The sequence below is a fragment of the Hesperophylax consimilis genome, chromosome 10, assembly GCF_061612785.1.
Source record: "Hesperophylax consimilis isolate HC1 chromosome 10, BYU_Hcon_1.0, whole genome shotgun sequence".
Lineage (NCBI taxonomy): Eukaryota > Metazoa > Arthropoda > Insecta > Trichoptera > Limnephilidae > Hesperophylax > Hesperophylax consimilis.
The window spans coordinates 4,457,513-4,468,494 of record NC_142845.1 but is presented as its reverse complement, the minus strand read 5'-3'; the positions used below and the strand labels follow the sequence as shown (position 1 = coordinate 4,468,494).

Here is a 10,982-nt window from a genome sequence, read left to right as displayed (position 1 = left end):
TCGCTACAAATCATTCAAATATTTTTAAAAGATATATACAATAAATTAAAAGGTTTCTTGAATGATAACACTTCAATAATTTCTTGTCACGCACTATATTTATATAAATACATATCTTGCATTCGAAATTGCTTCCGAATTAGTTTCAGATCAACATGAATAATGGACTGTAAATTAATTTAAAACGAAACGAAATGAGTGATGTTTGTTGGGATTGGGTTATCATACGTGTAGGGATGAAACAAGGTATGGGAAGAAGGAAAACAGAGAGACCAACCACTTACCAAGAATCACTACACAACACAATATAATTTATAAGAGTTCCATCGCGATACCTCGAGGTAATTGTCGCCACAGCACAACGAATGAATCCTTAAACGATATTAAGCACTTTCAACTGTACTTATTTTCAAAGTATATGTACACGATAACCACAAACAACTTGCTTCCAGTACTTCCAAATTAATTCTGTCTTTTTTTCCAAACAAATGCACTCGAAATTTGCAAAGTGTTATTTTATTGTTCTAAATTTCAAATCCCTTTCCAGCCAGGTTATGGTTGGAGAAAGGTGGGAACTGGATAAATGACATTCCGGGAAGAACTGTGCATATTGTCATTTCAAAACCAAAAAACCTAATACAATGATAATAATGTCTCTATGTAATTGTATAGACATTATTTTTTTAACACTAACTTCACCCAGAAGGCCCTGACGGGAAATTAATTAATTATTTTATTTTTTTATTTTATTTTTATAAGCAATAATTATAATAGCCTGAAACACTCATCCGCATTGAAAAATCTCCTGATAAAAGATACATGACGCCAACGGGACTTGAACCCGTGTCCTTTAGATTTCCAGTCGACAGCTCTGACCACTGAGCTATGGCGGCTTATCTCTTATCCGTGAAATAATTCTATATATACTAGTGTTTCATTCAACAATTACTGCTTATTACATTTTTTCACCTGAAAACAACCAACTTTATTTTAAATAATTTAGGGAAATTAATTGCTTAGGGCATAGTATATCAAATCTTCCATAGGGCCCTGACCTTGGAGGGGATGTAAAGAGCTTTTGCGTGTCTTTGTGGCATTTATAACAAGTGGACGAAGACGCCCACATCTTATAGGTACCAATGGGAATACCATGTAAAAAATTTCACCTGTGGCGCTTTTCCGTGTCTTTGTGGCAGTTATAACAAGTTTTTCAGTCTCTTCGCCTACACCTTATCTTATAGCATCCTTATAGATACCACGATTGGTATGTAAAAATGTAAAAAATGTAAAAAAAAAAATAAACCATGTAAAAACCACTCCACGCAGAGTGTTAAGGAACGTACTTGATTTACTTTAACTAGTGATTCCTGACATTATTTGGAGTAAAAAATGCAAATAAAATTACAACACAGTAATTGATCACTTAGCCAAGTAACTGCCCAACCCCTCACATTGACCCTAGCTGTACAAAATCTACTTATTTTCTATAATTTTAACGGAAAATAACATCGAAAATGAGACCAAACTTTCATTTACATATTTTACTCCGAATAATGTCGGGAATCACTGGTCATCCTGTATAGGAACCCCAATTGGGGATACAATGTAAAATATTTCGCTTGCGGCGCTTTTCCCTGTATTGTGAGAGTTATAACTATAACAAATTGACCACAACGCGCACAAAAAAATAGAAAAATTAACCCTAGCACCGTCAACGGATAAAAGGTTCTAAAATACCCAATGTACAATATGCAATCCATAGAACAAAATGCGCGTCGACGACACGGTTAAAGTCCACAGTAAGCACTAGATAATTCTTCCACCTTTCGATTTAAAAAAAATCTGCTCTGTTCAAAGGTTTTTCGTAGGTATGTTGGACTCAAATCCAAAATAAAGTTTTGAACAAGGACACGCTGTTGTTTTTTTTTTCACTAAAATCAAATTTAAAATTCATTTATTTTGTTGAACACAACCCTAGATATTAAAAAAATCTCCTCCTGTAAAATCTATTTGAATGCTTACGATGTTATGCCGGGAAAGGCTCGATATGGTCACAATCAATAATTCGAAGGTTTGAAGTGTTTTGTTTGACAGCTCTTAAAACACTCTTGAATAATTAAATATTTACAAAGTGATTTTCTAAAAATGAAAATCTCGCTATCTTTGTAAAGCTGTATTGTTGGAAAATGTATACGAGTAATTTGTAGCAAGTTTACACCAAATTAATAAATACAGTAGAAACATATCGTAATCAGGATAAAGGCCCAAACCTATTGATTTGTTGTATTTAGTCAATGCCCGAGCAGCGTTATTTTCGACATTACCGATAAATTATTATTGCGTAGGTAGGTACATACTTTGAAATTCGAGAAGGTTTAATGTAATGTTGTTTTTATAGCCATATAGTTGGCAATATTGCACAAAAACTGTGGATGGATTAAAAAGAACGATTACCTATATTAGGTACTTTAAGTAATTAAATAAACTGAAAGTTTGAAAAAAACTAAAACCACTTCACCCATTGCAAAATATATATTTTATTTTGTAGGTAGGTACGCATTTATAAATAATTTATTTAAATTTTCACATGTAGCAAACACTTTGTGGACATACATAACTGTAATAATTAGAATAAAATATCTTTGTTTTAATATCATAATATTGTGATCTTAATCTTGTAATTTGAATACACAATTGTGGTATTAAAAACAAAATTATTTTATTAAAATTATTATTTATCTTCGAGAAATCGACACATTACATTTTATCAGTTTGTACATGTGTGCGTTTAAAAAAGTGCAAACACAGCGACACTAAAAAGACTCTACAAAAAACTTATTCTTAACCTGTCTGAAGATGGCCTTAAGAGGCTGGAACCGGCTACGGTCAATAATAAAATATAGTGGGAAAAGTTCTAAAACCTTTATTATTGTAGTGTACCGGCCAGCATATGGACAATTCAAGATTTGTGAAAATTTTGAAATCTGAGAAAAATGTAAAAAATGTACCTACGTGAAATCATAAAACCAGCTGTACAAGAAGTGTATCCACAAATAATATTAAACGAACGAGAGAATAGTGTTTTTGTTGTTTGTTTTTGGGGTGTTATGCCGTGTTGCGCTAACTCCTTCTTTAGCCGACGTTTCGGACAGCGTTGCAGTGTCCATTATCAGGGCAGATCCGGTAGATCCGAAGATCTCACATCTTCGGATTTACCGGATCTGCCCTGATGATGGACACTGCAACGCTGTCCGAAACGTCGGCTAAAGAAGGAGTTAGCGCAACACGGCATAACACCCCAAAAACAAACAACAAAAATGCTTTTGGCCGTGAAAATCTAAAAAACTTACCCGAGAGAATAGTGACACTTTTGTTACACAAGAAAACACTGAAGTAGGTAAATGTTCATGTTGAACCATTGATCCATTGATGTATTTAGTCAATGTGTTGAGCCCATAACGGCGCACAAAAGGACAAGCCATGGAAACATAAACGTGGACCCTAGATACGGGACAAAGAATCGCAGTTGCAGCGAACATGAAAATAATGTTTCTCCTGGAGCTAGTGAAAACAGAATCCTCTTGGCCGAGGAATAAAAACGCACAATGCGCGATAAGTGATAAGGATTGAAATAATGATTTAAGGAAATGATAATAAATACTAAGATTCCAGAAAAGGTTCAGACACACTCAATTAAAGAAGATCCATGCGTGAGGCAGTAATAAAAATAACAATAACACTGAACGTTGAACCACTAACGGAAGATTTGTTGATAAATAAATATTATAAACAAATACCTCAAATGTAAACACTTGACATGTGGGTCACATAACTCGATAATGGGTTAGAGGGCCTGAAGGTCGCCCGCTACGTAACAAGAGATTCTGGAATATAAATATTAAAAGCCGATTACTTATCGATCGCTTGGTGCCGTAAAGAAGATACGGTTTTCGAATACGACAACATAGCAGTACCGATCAACGACAGAAACTTCAACGGATACGTACATCTGCAGAACATCAACCGAACTTGCTGTGAAAACCATCGTATTCAACCTTAATACCTTACTGGCCGAGGAAACTCTTTTGTGAAAAATACTTTTTCACGTTGGGGGTGTACCGAACAGCAAACAATTATTGGAATAATTAGGGAATATTTATCTGTTATTATGCATTTCACGACGGCGAATCATTTATGAGGTTTATCACCGGACACGTTTCATATGTCAAAAGGGATTTAACCGTAGTGATTAAAATTTGGTTATTTTTATTTGTTTCTCTTGCTCTCATGCATCTTGTTTAGAGATACGAATATTTGCTGCAATATTTTTCTACACGTGTAGAAACTGTATCATTTTAACCCAATAAATATGCAAACAACTGACCCAATCAATCAGTTGTCCGACGACATTCGTGAAGTTGTATTTAACTTTGCAAATCCTTACCAAAGGTACCCTCGAGAGGAAACAGGCAATTTACAGTCGATGTCACTGGCGTAGGTGTCCAGCACATGTATTATAGCCAAAATAATAAGACAACATAGTAAGAATAATACATACAACGTAAAAGTAGGTAATAGGTATACCTAATACAATAATGTTTAATATAATAAGTAGGTGACAGTGCTGGTCGGTGACTTTTTGTATAAGGGATGATGAATTATATACCTACTATCAAGTACCCTGTAATATTAATAATTCCTCCAACTTTTGAAATTTCACATATACATTCCAGTGCCAATATGAGTTAGACAATCAGTTGGAAATATTATTAACATTATTTATTTATTCATTTTCGGGAAATCGACTGTTTACATTTAATCAGTTTGTACATAAGTATTATATAGTGAAATGAAACCAATTATGGATTTCCTCCTTGTGACTTTAACTGAGACAGCATAATATGGAATAAGTTATTTATATAAATTATACAAAACAAAGTTTATATAAAACGAAAAATTTACAAAACAATACATTTATAGCCATGGAGAGAGGTTGTAGGTATAAATCAAATTATAATAGAGATATAAACAATAGAGACATAAACATTATTCACAAACCATCAGAGAAATATTCTTTTATGGACCTCTTGTATTTGGTAAGTTCGGAACTGAAAATATCAACCTTGGATAATACGCTATTGTAATTATTGCATAGTCTGTTCAGGCAAGTTTGATCAACCCTGAACAGGACACAAGAGCGTGTTGAACGCGCAGGTACAATGAATGGAATCTTGTTTAGCAACTCTGGGCATTGAATATTATTGTCAACTACTTTATACACGAATAGTGCATCCTTATGATGCCTCCGTACACTGAGTGAATCAATTTTAAAGTATGAAGCTGCCTCTGCATAATTATTAAATCTTATAAATGACTTGTAACAAAGATATATAGAGTATTTTGTAGTAGGTACCTAGATTAGTTGTAGGTACATAAGTAGATACCCTTTTTATAATTTTCTTGACAGATTTCGAAATTAGAAAATTCGTTTGTAGTCGATCGATATGCCGTTTCATTAACTCATAAACTCATGTCTTCGTGCTTACTGTTTTCTGACGCCCTGGAAAATCCTATGAACAAATTGTTTGCATTCTAGGGAAAATTCGCAATAGGCGTGGCGCCACATGGAAAACATTTTAATGGTATTATTGCCTATAACAGGTCTATCTTTCGTCGATGTGTAAGTTATTATGAAATTGGTAAGTATTAAGTACTTACCTTTTTGTATTTTCATTTACTTTCGTGATTTTTTAAAATTCATCCAGTGTTTGACCTAGTAACTTATTTACAAATTATTTGTATTCCTGTTAAAAGCGGGACTAGAGGCCTTTAACGAATGAATTGACAGATTTTCTAAAAAAACTATCAAGAAAACACGAATGTGAATGTAAAGGATGTCGGAAAACGCGGTCATAAAAATTATAATATTATATTTATCAGAATAAGAGCAACAGCATGAACACGTGTTCCGATATATTCTGAATGGACTAATATTTTATTAGGAAATGGGTTGCCATCACGTTTTTAACAAGATTTTAATAAATCAGCCTTACAAATTTTTTCTCGGTGTGGTATTGCTTGTTGTGTATTAACTGTGTAATGTATTAACTGTTGAATATTTAATAAATCGTAACGTTATGATTTTAAAAATAATCGATTATACCAAATCAAAGATATTATAGGACCCTAGAATGAAGGTCCTATTACATGTTTATTTAAAGAAGAGCGTCTGTGGCGAGCGAAGTGATTTGTTTATTTTTATTTCGAGATTGATGAAAGTTTGCACACTTGACATATAAAACAAGAGAAAGGTCACTGTCTACATCATATTTCGATAAACCACCCATCCCCTTTTCCACCCCTTAGCAGAATTTGCTACTTGTTAATGAAATTTTGCACAGTTGACGTCCAAAGTAAGAGGAAAATTTACTATAAATGAAACAATGTTACTTTGTTTTAGCAACCGTATTTTTTATATACGCCGACCGGTTTCGGAACAACCCTCCCCAGGGCAAAATATACTAACTTAACATTATAAAACAGTGGGTGAACATAATGTAATACGAAGTGTTGAAGTGGGGGTGGAGGGGTGGCTAGGGATTAGTGGAGAGTGCGGGGAGGAGATAGAACGAACTGTGAAAGGGAACATATCTAAGATGGGACTGTAAGATAATTTGTTTTGTTTATTGATAATAGACTTATTATTTATTTATTATTAAGAGATTTATTTATTTCCAAGGATCTAAGTTATCTAATCGTTTTATATTTTTATTTAATATTAATATTTATCCGTATATTTTTATCAAAAATATGATTATTATTATTATTATTATTGCATTGACATGGTTAGCGAAATCGGAAGAATTATTATTATTATTAAGACACCTCAAATGTTTTTTGATTCTAATGTTGAAATTACGAGTTGTTTTCCCGATATAAAAGAAAAAAACTCATTGCATTTTAGTCTATACATAACGGAATGAGTCAATTTACTGTCTGTGATGTATGGTAATAAGTTGGGTATTCAAGCGATAGATGGCACTAGTCAGAAAGCTTACTCCAGAGTCCGACAGATGTCGCTAGAGTGTAGCAATTGCCTGTGGGGTATCCTTGTCAGACTCAAGCTTCTAGAAACAGAATTACCAATCCTCGGGTAATGAACAGTGTAGATAAATCCAGACTTAATATAGTCTAACGTAAATAAACGTAATTATTGAAAAGAACCTTTTACTTTATCAAGAGTTCCCAACACACAGAAATCTGCTAGTAAGCAGAGATATAACACTGTCTAAATCAGATTTCGAAAAACTGTGCGTTTTTCTTAAAAAACCTGCCTTCGAAATTCTAGACTTTAAAACAGCTAACGCAATTAAATTAACATTTACCCATAGTAATTGCACTTATTTGCTATTAGCTATCTATAGATCACCTTCCTTAAATGAATCTCTATTCAATAATGAACTTAATTCACTTATAAAAATGACAAACAGAAATAACTTTAACTTTTCAATATTAACTGGTGATATTAATATAAACATTAATGAAAACAACAAAAGAACAAAATGTACAAATGAATACTTAGATTGTTTGTCTTATGCAGGATATCAATCATACATAAACTCACCAACAAGAGAAAATCTAAATAATTCCACGACTCTAGATCACATATTTATCAAAACACACAAACACATTATAACTAAATCTTCAACTCTAAAAACAAACATTACTGACCACTACCCAACATTCTACGGACACAACATCTTAACCACAAATTCAAAAGAATACTCTAACACTGTTGAAATAAATGAAATTAATTACAACACATTAAACAATTTACTTCATTCAGAAAAATGGGACAACATACTATCAATAGCTAACCCAAATTCAGCATTAGAATTATTTTATAAAACTCTAGAAGCTTATATTTCGAAGAGTACAAATAAAATTGTCATCGCTAAGAGAAATTATAAAAAAATTAAGCCTTGGATCACTGTAGGACTAATAGTCTCTATCAAACAAAGAGATAAATTATACAAAGAGATGTTAAATTATCAAAAAGCCTGTCAAAAAAATAACACAAGAATTATGCCTTTCATGAAAACGAAATATTTAATGTACAGAAATTTACTAAATAGGTTAATAAGAAATTGCAAAAAGAAGTATTATTGTGAAAAAATTGATAGTGCAAAAAATGATACCAAAAAAACATGGAATATTATTAATGAAATCACGAACAAAAAAAAAGTATCAACCGATGTCAATGAGATTATAATAAATGAAAATATTATAACTGACAAATCGACTATTGCAGAAAACTTTAACAACTTTTTTACAAATGTAGTAGATCAAATACTTGAATCTTCTAGCAAAATTGATAATACAATACCCGTAGACTCATCTTTACACTTAGACTCAACTAACGATTCAATTAACTCCTTAGAATATTTTTCACCCATCACAACAGATGAAATTGATAAACACATTGACGGTCTAAAATCAACAAATTCTACAGGAATTGATGGTTTATCAGGTAACACACTAAAAAAAATAAAACATTACATTTTAACTCCATTGCTACATATTTTTAATATATCCTTAAAAGAGGGACATTTTCCCGAACAATTAAAAACCTCTATCATAATACCAATTCACAAATCAGGAGAAACGCACATATTAGACAACTACAGACCTATTTCCTTGGTCTCAACCCTCTCAAAAATATTTGAAAAATGTATCAAAAATAGAATAATGAATTACCTAGAACAAAACAAAATTCTGTCCCAAAATCAATATGGCTTCAGAACAAAACTAAGCACTGAAGATGCAATATTCGATCTGACTAAAAAATTATACACATCTGTTGATCAAAATAAAAAGAGTTTAGCTATATTCCTAGACTTAAGAAAAGCTTTTGATACGGTAAATCACAATCTACTTATTAAAAAAATGAATCAAATAGGTTTAAAAAATTATACACTAAAAATTCTTACTAGCTATCTCAAAGACAGAAAACAAAAAACAAAAATAGGGGTTTTTTATAGTACTGAAACAGGAATAAAAAATGGAGTACCACAGGGAACTGTGCTTGGCCCAATTCTCTTTCTAATATACATAAATGATTTATGTGATGTTATAATCCCTGGTAAAATTGTATCTTACGCAGATGATACAGTAATAATAGTGAATGGAAAATCCTGGCCTGAAACTTTTTTGAAGGCAACAAAATGTATTACATATGTCTCATCATGGCTAGAAAGTAATAGACTCTTCTTAAACTATAATAAAACATTTTACCTAACCTTTTCTAAAAATAGTAAAAATAAACCCCCTAATAACCTTAAAATTCGAATACATAACGTTAACTGTAATCAAGAAATATGCTCATCTTGCTTTGAACTCGGAAAAGTTGAAAAGATTAAATATTTAGGTATTGTTATTGATACAAAATTAAATTGGCAGTCACAAATTAATAATACCGTCTGTAAATTAAGATATCTTACATACACATTTTACAGACTAAAAGAAGTGCTCAATGTTGAAAAACTGAAAGTTATTTATTTTTCTTTGGTTCAATCTTCACTCATATACGGAATAATAGGATGGGGCGGTGCGCTTAATGCACATATCAAACCTTTACAAATAATTCAAAATTATATCATCAAAGTTATGTATAGTCGGAAAAGAACATTTTCAACGGATGAGTTATACAAAGAATCTAAACTATTCTGTCTCCGTAAACTATTTATTTTGCAAACTATGAAATACATCTTTAAAAACAAAAATAAATTCGAAATAAACGAAAACAGAACCAACATTAGAAATAATAATGTATTTTATACTCCCCAAACGAACACAAAACAAATGCAAACACACTGCAGTTTCATTGGACCTCGTACTTTCAATCTTTTACCGAAAAATATTCAAGTGATAACTAAACTTCCTCAATATTTAAAAGAATTAAAATTATGGCTTTTCGACACAGCAGTTGAAACTTTTTTTATTTAATTTGTATCAATTTATGTTTCTCATAAAATATTCACCATATATTACATATATTACAATAAACACTTATAACTTCACTATACACTATTATAAACACTTTTTATACAAAACGCTTATACAAAATGTAATCTTGTTTTTATTTTATATGCCCACAATTTGTTTATTTCTAGGTACAATAAAATAATAACTTAAATATATTACCCACGCACAGGCTGCGCCTTAGTGGGTTCCCATTATTCTTATTGATTTATATAATATTGTATGTAATTAATGTAAAAATTGGGAAAAATAAAGAAATTAAAAAAAAAAAAAAAAAAGATCGGACAACGCAGGGAAATTCAACTATTTTTTCAAGAAAGGCAATCATTCCCGTGTTACGAATAACTTGACAATATTTAAAAATCTCTTACTACCACCACGGAATGCGGAGTTTAAAATTTAAATTGGTACTTTCCTTGGCCAAGGGATTTTAATGATCCCAAACACAATACTAGCTTTGACAAGCCGAGTGTTCAAAATCGTCAGGTTCCTACATAGAGCTCAATCTGGAATATCATCATAGGGTTCAATCAATCCAAGTCCCCAATCATAGCATTCCGGTTATAATGATGGAAGTGTGAGAAATTAAAACATTGTCACGCCATTCGTAACAAGGATATGTTTGTCCCATGAATATTAAAGTTTGATATTTATTTAAATCCAATATTTAGATTTTGCATTTTACCTCTTTACATAATTACGAGGCGTATCCAGAAAGTAAGTGTACTGAATTTTTGTAGGTTACAAATCTTTTTATTGAAACAAAAAAATTACATGATTACCGTAGTACATATGTAAGCTATTTTTAGACATAGTCGCCATTCCTCTTAATACAGGTGGTGAAGCGGGGTATCAATTTTTGATGCCTTCCTCGAAGAAGTTTCCCGCCAACCCCTTCGTCCACTTCTCCACCTCCTCCTTTACCTCCTCGTCGGTTGAAA

The 10,982-nt window shown here is 31.9% G+C and overlaps 1 protein-coding gene across 1 annotated transcript in view; it reads right to left on the bottom strand.

Annotated features, from left to right (window-relative positions):
- Positions 1 to 3,214: 3,214 nt before the first annotated feature.
- Positions 3,215 to 10,982, bottom strand: part of LOC149420200 (putative inorganic phosphate cotransporter) — a 416,275-nt gene continuing 408,507 nt past the window's right edge. The window contains exon 12 of the transcript XR_016302719.1: positions 3,215 to 3,320. The gene's annotated coding sequence lies outside the window, so the exon portion shown is untranslated. The remainder of the gene's footprint in view (positions 3,321 to 10,982) is intronic.